The sequence below is a fragment of the Schistocerca gregaria genome, chromosome 9, assembly GCF_023897955.1.
Source record: "Schistocerca gregaria isolate iqSchGreg1 chromosome 9, iqSchGreg1.2, whole genome shotgun sequence".
NCBI classification, from domain to species: Eukaryota; Metazoa; Arthropoda; class Insecta; order Orthoptera; family Acrididae; genus Schistocerca; species Schistocerca gregaria.
Window position 1 is genome coordinate 157,293,408 of NC_064928.1, and position 12,728 is coordinate 157,306,135.

At 45.7% G+C, this 12,728-nt stretch overlaps 1 protein-coding gene across 7 annotated transcripts in view; it reads right to left on the reverse strand.

The window, feature by feature from the left end:
- LOC126292280 (pyruvate carboxylase, mitochondrial) overlaps positions 1-12,728 on the reverse strand; it is a 358,087-nt gene that overhangs the window by 212,030 nt on the left and 133,329 nt on the right. The window contains exon 1 of one of the 7 annotated variants that reach the window (XM_049986191.1): positions 8,514-8,929. The exons of 3 other annotated variants lie outside the window; for them this stretch is intronic. The gene's annotated coding sequence lies outside the window, so the exon portion shown is untranslated. Of the gene's footprint in view, positions 1-8,513; positions 8,930-12,728 lie in introns of those variants that run through there. 3 more of the 7 variants (XM_049986192.1, XM_049986189.1, XM_049986188.1) reach the window with 3 other exon arrangements.

The window sequence follows — 12,728 nt, forward strand, 5'->3', positions numbered from 1 at the left end:
CAGACATGGTGTTAAGACATCAAAAAAATTAACTTGCGTGACTTCAGAAAATCTCAGATCTCAGCCGAGAGTTTGGGTTGGACGAAAAGCGTGCTCGGATTGCCGAAGCGTAAAGAAATTCGGTTCGACTGCCGAACCTATAAAAAATTTTCACTTGTTCTACGGTATCATCCTCATCTTTTCAGTACACCATACGTTACACATTACACTTTTTCAGTATTTTATACGTCTTAAGCATGTATGTAATTATATAAAATCTCGAAAAAATCAGCAACTTGGATCAACAATAAGCTGCATGCAGCATACTGCTGTGACCATACAGTTCTCTCGCAAATAAATCTATGGTTACAATATTCTCAAAGGAGGGCACTAAGTGCCTGAAACCGGTTAACAAATTAAATTTCCATTATGCAACTGATTCCTGATTATTTCGATATATACATTACACTTGTTACACATGTATATACAATATCATACATAAAATGGGAGATGATTAAGCTTTCACAGGATAGAGTAGCATGGAGAGCTGCATCAAACCAGTCTCTGGACTGAAGACAACAACAAACAAACTGACTATACTGATTAAATTTGAAGTTTTTGTGTATTCTTTATCTGTAGTTTCCTTACGAAAAATTCTTTACTACTTTTTCAGGCTAAATATTATGAAAATAATAAGTGAAACTTTTAAATACTGATAAATTTCTCAGCCAAAATAAATCTGTTTTTAAAATTACGTAAAAGTGAAGAAAAAAACTAATAGCAATGGGATTCAATCCAGAGACCTCGAACTTATGAAACTAAGTGCCAACTCGCACGGCTGAGAAATTGCTGAATACTCGTGGCCATGCAAAGTATATAGAAACCGCTAAAATTTTCGAACTCTATTTTCTCGAAAATGGTGGAGAGTTGTGTCTTCTTATTTACATATGCTGAAGTCCTCGTGGAGCTATGCAGACACTGTCGTACGAATCAAATCGGTGAGGGGAAAGTCCATAGGGTCCATTATCGGCCACTACCGGTTTGGAGGATTAGGGAAAGCCCGGCCCATCAACGTAAGGCCGAACAAAAATCACCACCTCTGCGAGCGCTGATGCAACTGCGGACGAGGATAGCAAAAACACAATGGCCACGGAATTATACGTTACAGTTACCATTGTTGGTATGCCTCTTTTCGTGAAACGTGGATAATGTAGCAACATGGAAGCAGTATAAATAATACGTTCGCTTCTTCAGTGCTGTATTTTGCAAGAGGATCTACACTGAAGCACTAAAGAACTAAAGGATTGGAAAAGGGCACAGGTCAACCCCGTTTTCGAGAAGGGACGTCGAACAGATGTGCAGAACTATAGACCTATATCTCTAACGTCGAACAGCTGTAGAATTTGGAACACGTATTATGTTCGAGTATAATGACTTTTCTGGAGACTAGAAATCGCCTCTGTAGGAATCAGTATGGCTTTCGAAAAAGACGGTCGTGTGAAACTCAGCTCGCGCTATTCGCCCACGAGACTCAGAGGGCCATAGACACGGGTTCCCAGGTAGACGCCGTGTTTCTTGACATCCGCAAGGCGTTAGATACAGTTCCCCCACAGTCGTTTAATGAACAAAGTGAGAGCATATGGACTATCAGACCAGTTGTGTGATTGGATTTAAGAGTTCCTAGATAACAGAACCCGGCATGTCATTCTCAATGGAGAGAAGTCTTCCGAAGTAAGAGTGATTTCAGGTGTGCCGCAGGGGAGTGTCGCAGGACCGTTGCTATTCACAATATACATAAATGACCTGGTGGATGACATCGGAAGTTCACTGAGGCTTTTTGCAGATGATGCTGTGGTGTATCGAGAGGATGTAACAATAGAAAATTGTACTGAAATGCAGGAGAATATGTAGTGAATTGACGCATGGTGCAGGGAATGGCAATTGAATCTCAATGTAAACAAGTGTAACGTGCTGCGAATACACAGAAAGAAGGATCCATTACCATTTAGCTACAATATAAGTCAGCAACTGGAGGCAGTTAATTCCATAAATTATCTGGGAGTACGCATTAGGAGTGATTTAAAATGGAATGATCATATAAAGTTGATCGTCGGTAAAGAAGATGCCAGACAGATTCATTGGAAGAATCCTAAGGAAATGCAATCCGAAAATGAAGGAAGTAGGTTACAGTACGCTTGTTCGCCCACTGCTTGAATACTGCTCAGCAGTGTGGGATCCGTAACATATAGGGTTGATAGGAGAGAGAGAGAAGATCCAACGGAGAGCAGCGCGCTTTAGTAATCACGAAAGCGTTACGGAGATGATAGATAAACTCCAGTAGAAGACTGTGCAGGAGAGACGCTCAGTAGCTCGGTACGGGCTTTTGTTGAAGTTTCGAGAACATACCTTCACCGAACAGTTAAGCAGTATATTGCTCCCTCCTACGTATATCTCGCGAAGAGGCCATGAGGATAAAATCAGAGAGATTAGAGCCCACACAGAAGCATACCGACAATCCTCCTTTCCACGAACAATACGAGACTGGAATAGAATGGAGAACCGATAGAGGTACTCAAGGTACCCTCCGCCACACACCGTCAGGTGGCTTGCGGAGTATGGATGTAGATGTAAATATAGACATGCGTATTGAAATACGGAGACATGCGTATTGAAATACGGAGACATGCGTATTGAAATACGGAGACATGCGTATTGAAATACGGAGACATGCGTATTGAAATACGGAGACATGCGTATTGAAATACGGAGACATGCGTATTGAAATACGGAGACATGCGTATTGAAATACGGAGACATGTAAACAGGTAGAATATGATGCTGCGGTCGGCAACGCCTATGTAACAAGTGTTTGGCGCATTTGTCAGATCGGTTACTGCTGCTTACAATGGCAGGTTATCAAGATTTGAGTTTAAACGTGTTGTAATAGTCGGCGCACTAGCGGCGGGGAACAGCGTCCCCGAAGAAGCGATAAAGTGGGGATTTTCCCGTACGACCTTTTCACGAGTGTACCGTATCAGTAACTCGGTAAAACATCCAATCTCCGAAATCTCTGCTGAGGGAAGAAGACCCTGCAAGAACGGGACCAACGACGGCTAAAGAAAATCGAACGTGACACAAGTGCAGCCCTTCACTGCGGATTTCAGTGCTGGGTCATTTACAAATGTCAGCGTGCGAACTGTTCAACGAAACCGATATGGGCTTTGGAAGCCAAAGCACTCGTGTAGCCTCGATAACTGCACGACACAAAGCTTTGCACCTCGCCTGGGCCCGTCAACATCAACCGTCGATGGCTGGAAACATGTTACCTGGCCGTACGAGTTTTGTTTCAAATTTTATCGAGCAGATGGACATGTACAGGTATGGTGATAACCTCATGAATCCATGGACGCTGTATGCCAGCTAGGGACTGTTCAAGCTCGTGGAGGCTCTGAAACGGAGTGTGCGCAGTTGCAGTGATACTGAACCCGTGGTACGTCTACAGTTTGTTACAAAAAGGTGCGGCCGAACTTTCAGGAAACATTCCTCACGCACAAAGAAAGAAAATGTGTTACGTGGACATGTGTCAGGAAAAGCTTACTTTCCATGTTAGATCGCATTTTATTACTTTATCACATTAATCATGGAATGGAAACATTTCAGCAACAGAACGTAACAGCTTGACTTCACTTTGTTACAGGAAATGTTCAAAATGTCCTCCGTTAGCGAGGATACATGCATCCACCTTCCGTCGCATGGAATCCCTGATGCGCTGAAGCAGCCCTGGAGGATGGGGTATGGTATCACAGCCGTCCACAATACGAGCACGAAGAGTCTCTACATTTGGTACCGGGGTTGCGTAGGCAAGAGCTTTCAAATGCCCCCATAAATGAAAGAAGGTTGAGGTCAGGAGAGCGTGGAGGCCATGGAATTGGTCCGCCTCTACCAATCCATCGGTCACCGAATCTGTTGTACGAACACTTCGACTGAAATGTGTAGGAGCTCCATCGTGCAGAGCCACATGTTGTATCGTACTTGTAAAGGCAGATTTTCTAGCAGCACAGGTAGAGAATCCCGTATGAAATCATGATAACGTGCTCCATTGAGCGTAGGTGGAAGAACATGGGGCCCAATCAAGATATCACTAACTATGCCTGCCCAAACGTTCACAGAAAATCTGTCTTAATGACGTGATTCCACAATTGCGTGCGGATTTTCGTCAGCCCACACATGTTGACTGAAAATTTATAATTTGATCACGTTGGAATGAAGCCTTATCCGTAAAGAGAACATTTGCACTGAAATGAGGATTGACACACTGTTGTATGAACCATTCGCAGAAGTGCACCCGTGGAGGCCAATCAGCTGCTGATAGTGCCTGCACACGCTGTACATGGTTCTCCCGTAGCACTCTCCATACGGTGACGTGGTCAACGTTACCTTGTACCGCAGCAACTTCTCTGACGCTGACTTTAGGGTTATCGTCAACTGCAAGAAGAATTGCCTCGTCCATTGCAGGTGTCCTCGTCGTTCTAGGTCTTCCCCAGTCGCGAGTCATAGGCTGGAATGTTCCGTGCTCCCTAAGACACGGATCAATTGTTTCGAACGTCTTCCTGTCAGGACACCTTCATTCTGGAAATGTGTCTCGATACAGAAGTACCGCGCCACGGCTATTGCCCCGTGCTAATCCATACATCAAATGGGCATCTGTTAACTCCGCATTTGTAAACATTGCAGTGACTGCAAAACCACGTTCGTGGTGAACACTAACCTGTTGAAGCTACGTACTGATGTGCTGGATGCTAGTACTGTAGAGCAATGAGTCTCATGTCAACACAAGCACCGAAGTCAGCATTACCTTCCCTCAATTGGGCCAACTGGCGGTGAAACGAGGAAGTACAGTACAGTACATAGTGACGAAACTAAAATGACCTCTAATATGGAAATTAAGCATTTCCGGACACATGTCCACATAACATCTTTTCTTTATTTTGTGTGAGGAATGTTTCCTGAAAGTTTGGCCGTACCTTTTTGTAACACCCTGTAGATCTGGCAGGTGACACGTACGTAAACATCTTGTCTGATAACCTGCATCCATTTATATCCACTGTGCATTCTGGTGACTTGGACAATTCCAGCAGGCCAATGCGACATCCCACTCATCCAGAACTGCAACAGAGTGGCTCCAGGAACACTCTTCCGAGTTTAAAAGCTTCCGCTGGCGACCAAACTCCCCAGAAATGAACACTGTCATATGTGAGATGCTTTGCAACGTGCTGTTCAGGACAGCTCTCCACCCCCTCGTACTCTTACGGATTTATGGACAGTCCTGACGGATTCATGGTGTCAGTTCCCTCCACCACTACTTTAGATATTAGTCGAGTAAATGCCACGTCGTGTTGCGTCACTTCTGCGTGCTCACAGGGGCCCTACACGATAGTAGGCAGGTGTTCGAGTTTCTTTGGGTCTTCTGTGTAAGGGGGAGGTTTCCTATCTTCGGCCCGAAAAAAGCATGTTCTTAAAGAATTTTTACCTCGGGATGCGTTATAGATACGTCACATATGGTCGAAATGTTTATTGATATTTCCTCTACGGACTGGAATTTTTTTCGACTGGAAATGTCTAAGAGCGAAGGAGGAAGTGCCATAGAAACGAAACAAAATTTCGATGTAAATCTCCACGTGCGGTGTGATACTGGATCATAGGAAACAAAATGGCGGTCATTTGAAAAAAAAAAACGATATTTTCATCGATTTTGCGACTTCTTCGGCCAAATAAAAATATTTATAGTTGATGGATCGGAATAAAAGCGGTACAACTCCCGAAAAAATTTAGTTAGCTTCGTCGGAAACAAAGAATCATGTCAGTCAGTTCAGTAGATTTGAAGTTACCATACCGCGCGATAAAAAGAAGTCATTTCGAGAAAAACGCGTTTGAAGTTTTGACTACATATAAATGCAGTAGTATGCAACTTCAATCTGTTATTACGGGTCCATAAACTAGTCCTTCCTCTTCCTCATAGAGAGCGTTGTGCTCAATGTGGGCCATCCTGCGCTGCACCAGAGCCGCTCGTACGGCCAGTGACAACAGGTTTTCAGCCGCTTGAGTCAGGTAGTAGTCCGAATGCATGGCGAACTGCGCCGAAGAGAGACCCAGGGTGACGTCACAGACAAAGATGTTACTCTGTGGTGACGTCCATCGTTGTCATGGTCTTCAGAATTGCTGAATACCCTCGTTGAAGCTGCTCACTGCCAGGAAAGTCGCAGTCTCCAATGTCTTCACACCGGAATGTAAATGCTTGGGGGGCTAACTTCCAAACACACGCGTTCAAACTTTCATTTGAATTTTGTGTGTTTCCTCCCAAGCACCGGTACAATGACTCGTCCTCCGAAAGGGCCTCGTAGATGGGGATGAACCACTTTTTAGACTTTTTTGGAGAGCAGCTGGTCGTGATGATATTCATCCAGATGTCCGGTAGCCTCTGCAATGTGCCACTTGCGCCAACTAGTCACCCCAGCCGGACAATTTTGGGGTGGTGGATGTTCACACGTCCAACACTTGTGGAAACACGCAGCCCGAATTGCCTTCTACATCTGTTCCACCGAATTGGAATGCCGTGGCACTGCCAAGCCGTAGTACATCGTATGCTCGTTGATCACTATCACTTAAAAGTCTTGGGCAAGCACATAAAATTATTTTTCGCGGATACAAATTCGAAATTCCCGAAAAAAATAAAAAATGCTGGTGCATTAAAAACGCCGATTTCAGGCAGCTGCATTTTTTTGTTCAACCGCGAACAACAAGCATTGCCGTTTCGTATTCGGAAAAACCGTTTCAGGGGTGGATCTGAACACTTAAGGATCCAAAAATGAAATTTTAAAAAATCTATTTTTCATCTACATCTACATGATTACCCTGCAATTAACATTTAAGTGCTTGGTAGAGGGTTCATCGAACCACAATCATACTATCTACCATTCCACTCCCGAACAGCGCGCGGGTAAAACGAACACCTAAACCTTTCTGTTCGAGCTCTGATTTCTCTTATTTTATTTTGATGATCATTCCTACCTATGTAGGTTGGGCTCAACAAAATATTTTCGCATTCGGAAGACGAAGTTGGTGACAAATTTCGTAAATAGATCTCAACGTGACGAAAAACGTTTTTGCTTTAATGACTTCCATCCCAACTCTCTTATCATATCTGCCACACTCTCTCCCCTATTACGTGATAATACAAAACGAGCTGCCTTTTTTGTACCCTTTCGATGTCCTCCGTCAATCCCACCTGGTAAGGATACCACACCGTGCAGCAATATTCTAACAGAGGACGAACGAGTGCAGTGTAAGCGCTCTCTCTAGTGGACTTGATGCATCTTCTAAGTGTCCTGCCAATGAAACGCAACCTTTGGCTCGCCTTCCCCACAATATTACCTATGTGGTCTTTCCAACTGAAGTTTTTCGTAATTTTAACACCCAGGTACTTGGTTGAATTGACAGACTTGAGAACTGTACTATTTATCGAGTAATAGAATTCCAACGGATTTCTTTTGGAACTCATGTGGATCATCTCACACTTTTCGTTATTTAGCGTCAACTGCCACCTGACACACCATACAGCAATCTTTTCTAAATCGCTTTGCAACTGATACTGGTCTTCGGATGACCTTACTAGACGGTAAATTACAGCATCATCTGCGAACAGTCTAAGAGAACTGCTCAGATTGTCACCCAGGTCATTTATATAGATCAGGAACAGCAGAGGTCCTAGGACGCTTCCCTGGGGAACACCTGGTATCACTTCAGTTTTACTCGATGATTTGCCGTCTATTACTACCAACTGCGACCTTCCCGACAGGAAATCACGAATCCAGTCGCACAACTGAGACGATACCCCATAGGCCCGCAGCTTGATTAGAAGTCGCTTGTGAGGGACGGTGTCAAAAGCTTTACGGAAATGTAGAAATACAGATTCACTCACCGTATGCCGCACTGCGGGCAGCAACCGGGGCAACCACAGCGGCAGACCGATCTGGGGACAGACGGGACGAGATTGACATCTCCGTGATACTCAAGTCCGGGTCCCCACAGTGGAGCGCATTGGCAACAGCCTCAAGTTGCGCGACCGAAGATGGTAAACCGAAGATGGTAAACCGAAGATGGTAAACCGAAGATGGTAAACCGAAGATGGTAAACCGAAGATGGTAAACCGAAGATGGTAAACCGAAGATGGTAAACCGAAGATGGTAAACCGAAGATGGTAAACCGAAGATGGTAAACCGAAGATGGTAAACCGAAGATGGTAAACCGAAGATGGTAAACCGAAGATGGTAAACCGAAGATGGTAAACCGAAGATGGTAAACCGAAGATGGTAAACCGAAGATGGTGTAAGCTTGCTTCTTCAATACTGTATTTTACAAGGCCATCTTATACTTCACTATACCGCATACCTGCGTGACCCTTTAAGCGAAACTAGCCAAGCACTATAAAGAAAAACATTAAAATGAAACCGAGTGGTTGCGGTGGTCATACCTACCTCCCAATTCGACTGCAGACAGGTCTGGCGTACCTGGGTGGTTGGCTCTGTTGCTGTACTGGTGATCGACTGAAGCGCTGCCGACAGCAGGCGTCGCTGTCTGGACCACTTCGCACTGAGAGACCTGCCGACTACCCGGTGCAGAGGTGACCCGATGCTGAGGACGCGATAGGCAACGGCAGCGCGTGCGTCCAGCGTGCACCGGCGGTGGTCGCGCGGCAGAGAATGCGCCGGCTGGACAGATAAGGCCGGACGCTAGAGCCGCTGGCCCGGGCGTGATGTGGCGTTGCGTGGGTCAGCCCTGAGCGCCCCTTATCTCCCTCGAGCTGCTGCCGCCGTTACGACACCGCTGGCGCTCTCGCACTCCACGTAATCTCACCACAGCACAGCTGACCACCGCTACTGCTTCCGGGAATATCCGCCGTTCTTAACACTCCACTAGTCGCTGTGCTCCGATAGATGCAAAAGCAATTACATTACTGGCCAGTAAAATTGCTACACCAATAAATGCAGGTGATAAACTGGTATTCATTGGACACATATACTAGAACTGACATGTGATTAAATTTTCATGCAATTTGGATGCATAGATCCTGAGAAATCACTACTCAAAACAACCACCTCTGCCCGTAATAACGGCCCTGATACGCCTGGGCATTGAGTCAAACATTGGATGGCGTGTACAGGTACAGCTGCCCATGCCGCTTCAACACGATACCACAGTTCATCAAGAGTAGTGACTGGCGTATTGTGACAAGCCAGTTGCTCGGCCACCATTGACCAGACGTTTTGAATTCGTCAGATCTGGAGCATGTGCTGGCTAGGGCAGCAGTCGAACATTTTCTGACCTGCACATGTGGTCGTGCATTATCCTGCTGAAATATAGAGTTTCGCTGGGATCGAATGAAGGTTAGAGCCATGGGTCGTAACATCTGAAATGTAACCTCCACCGTTCAAAGTCGCGTCAATGAGAACAAGAGATGACCGAGACGTGTAACCAATGGCACCCCATACCATCACACCAGGTGATACGCCAGTATGGCGATGACGAACACACACTTCCAATGTGCGTTCACCGCGACATCGCCAAACACGGATGCGACGATCATGATGCTGTAAACAGAACCTGGATTCATCCGAAAAAATTCTGCCATTGGTGCACCCAGGTTCGTCGTTTAGTACACCACTGCAGGCGCTCCTGTCTGTGATGCAGCGTCAAGGGTAACCGCAGCTGATAGTCCATGCTGCTGCAAATGTCGTCGAACTGTTCGTGCAGAAGGTTGTCTTGCAAACGTCCCGCTCTGTTGACTCAGGACTCGAGACGTGGCTGCACAATCCGTTACACCCATGCGGATAAGATGCCTGTCATCTCCACTGCTAGTGATACGAGGCCGTTGGGATCCAGCACGGCGTTCCGTATTACCCTCCTGAACCCACCTATTCCATATTCTGCTAACAGTCATTGGATCTCGACCAACGTGAGCAACAATGTCGCGATACGATAAACCGCAATCGCGATAGGCTACAATCCGAGCTTTATGAAAGTCGGAAACGTGATGGTACACATTTCTCCTCCTTACACGAGGCATCACAACAACGTTTCACCAGGCAACGCTAGTCAATTGCTGTTTGTGTATGAGAAATTGGTTGGAAACTTTCCTCATGTCAGCACGTTGTACGTGTCGCCACCGGCGCCAACGTTGTGTGAATGGTCTGAAAAGCTAATCATTTGCAGATCACAGCATCTTCTTCCTTTCGGTTAAATTTCGCTTCTGCAGCACGTCATCTTCGTGGTGTAGCAGTTTTAATGGCCAGTAGTGTACTTTGCCGCCAGTTGTTCGACTACACTGCGGTGACCTTTTGCCCGCTGTTTCAATAGCCGTCCATAATTTCCGAAGTGTTGCTGGTGCAGCATTTTGTTGCCGGTGCAGGATTTTGCGCACGAAATAAATGTTCGATGCGATTCATGTCGGCGACCTGTGTGGCCAAATCGGTGTGAATTCCTAAGGGACAAAACCGCTGAGGACATCGGTCCCTAGACTTACACACTACTTTAACTCATGCTAAGAAAAACACATAGGCGGAGGGCGTGTGAAAAGTCCGTGCAAAAATAAAAACTAGTTAGATGTTTGGGGTAAACCTATTATCTTTCTTCATGGCCTCTTTTTAGACTTACACACTTCGTCAAACGCTGTTCTAATTTGTTGACCCATTCCGAATAATAGGATTTGTCCAAGTCTGCAAAATAGCTATTAGTTGCTGCAATCACCTCCTTGTTTGAATAAAATCTTCGTCCCGCCAGCCATTTCTTCAAATTGGGAAACAAATAGTACTCCGAGGGAGCCAGGTCTGGAGAATAGGGGGGATGCGAAAAGAGTTGGAATCGTATTTCCATTAATTCTGCGACCACAACTGCTGAGGTGTGTGCTGGTGCAGTATCGTGATGGAAAAGGACCTCTCTGCGGGCCAATCGCCGGCGTTTTTCTTGCAGCTCGGTTTTCAAACGGTCCAATAACGATGAATAATATTCACCTGTAATAGTTTCACCCTTTTCCAGATAGTCGATGAGGATTATCCCTTACGAATCTCAAAAGACAGTCGCCATAACCTTTCCGGCCAAAGGAATGGTCTTCGCCTTTTTTCGTGCAGATTCTCCCTTGGTAACTCATTGTTTAGATTGTTGTTTGGTCTCAAGAATATAGTAATGTATCCATGTTACATCCACAGTGACGAAACGACGCTGAAGTCCTGCGGATTCTTCCTGAACAGCTGCAAACCATCTTTGCAACACTTCACACGATTCCGTTTTTTGCCAAGCGTGAGCGATCACGGAATCCATCTTGCGGATAGCTATCTCACGTCCAAATGTTTATGCAACATATTATGAACCCGTTCATTCGAGATGCCCACAGCACTAGCAATCTCACGCACCTTAACTCTTCTGTCATCCATCACCATATCATGGCTTTTATGAATGACTTTTGGAGCGGTAACCTCCACATGGCGTCCAGAACGTTCAGCACCACTTGTGCCCACATGGGCACTCACGAAGTTTTGAAACCACTTATAAAATGTTCTAAACGAAGTTGCAGAGTCACCGTAATGTTTATCAAGCTTCTCTTTAGTCTCCTGAGGCGTTTTGCCTTTCATAAATTAATTTTAAATCACTACACGAAATTCGTTTTCGTTCATTTTTTGACAATCACTCGATTTCCTTGATTCATACGAATGCCAAACACAAAGAAATAGACCAATAAGGCTAAAACTTGGAGTGCGTGTTTTCCAAAGATACTACTAACTAAACATGACCTCGATACGAGCCGGTGGTGCTATCTCTCTTACTTTGCACAGACTTTTCAAACGCCCCTCGTACATCCACGCCCGAGGGACACACTAACATCAGGCGGGAGGGCCGCGCCATCCTTGCATGGGGCCTCAAACCGCGCGGTCACTCCGCGCGGCTGGTGCCCAAGTCATTCACTTGACATGTTCACTATGTTCTTCAAAGAAACGCGAACAATTCTGGCCGGGAGACACGGCGCACTGTCATCCATAATAACTTCTTCATTGTTTGGGAACAAGTATCCGTACGTAACCATTTCAAATCAATGATCGGTTCAGTTGCACCAGATGTCCGAGTCCATACCATACAGAAAAAGCCGACACTATTATGGAGACATGTCCGGCTTGCACAGTGCCTTGTTGACTACTTGACTACTTGGCTCCATGGCTTCGTTGGGTTTGCGCCACATTCGAACCCTACCATCAGCGATTACCAACTGGAAACGGCACTCATCTGACCAGGTCACTGTTCTCCAGTCGTGTAGGGTTACGAGCCCAGGAGAGGCGCTGCAGGTTATTGTGCTGTAAGCAAAGGCACTCGCGTCGATCCTCTGCTCCCAGACTGGTCTGACAGATGCGACCGTAGTACGTCCAGATTGATTTCTACGGTTACTTCGCGCACTGTTGCTTGTCTGTTAGCACTGACACCTATACGCAAACGCCGCTGCTCTCGGTTGTTAAGTGAAAGCCGCCAGCCGTTGCGTTGTCGATAGTGAAAGATAATGCCTGGAACTTGATATTCTCGGCAAGCTGTTGACACTGTGGATTTCCGAAATAAAATGTCCTACGCGTCCAACTCTAACCACCATTCTGCGTTCAAGATCTGTTAATTACCGTTGTGCGGCCGTAATCTCGTCGGAAACCTTTTCACAC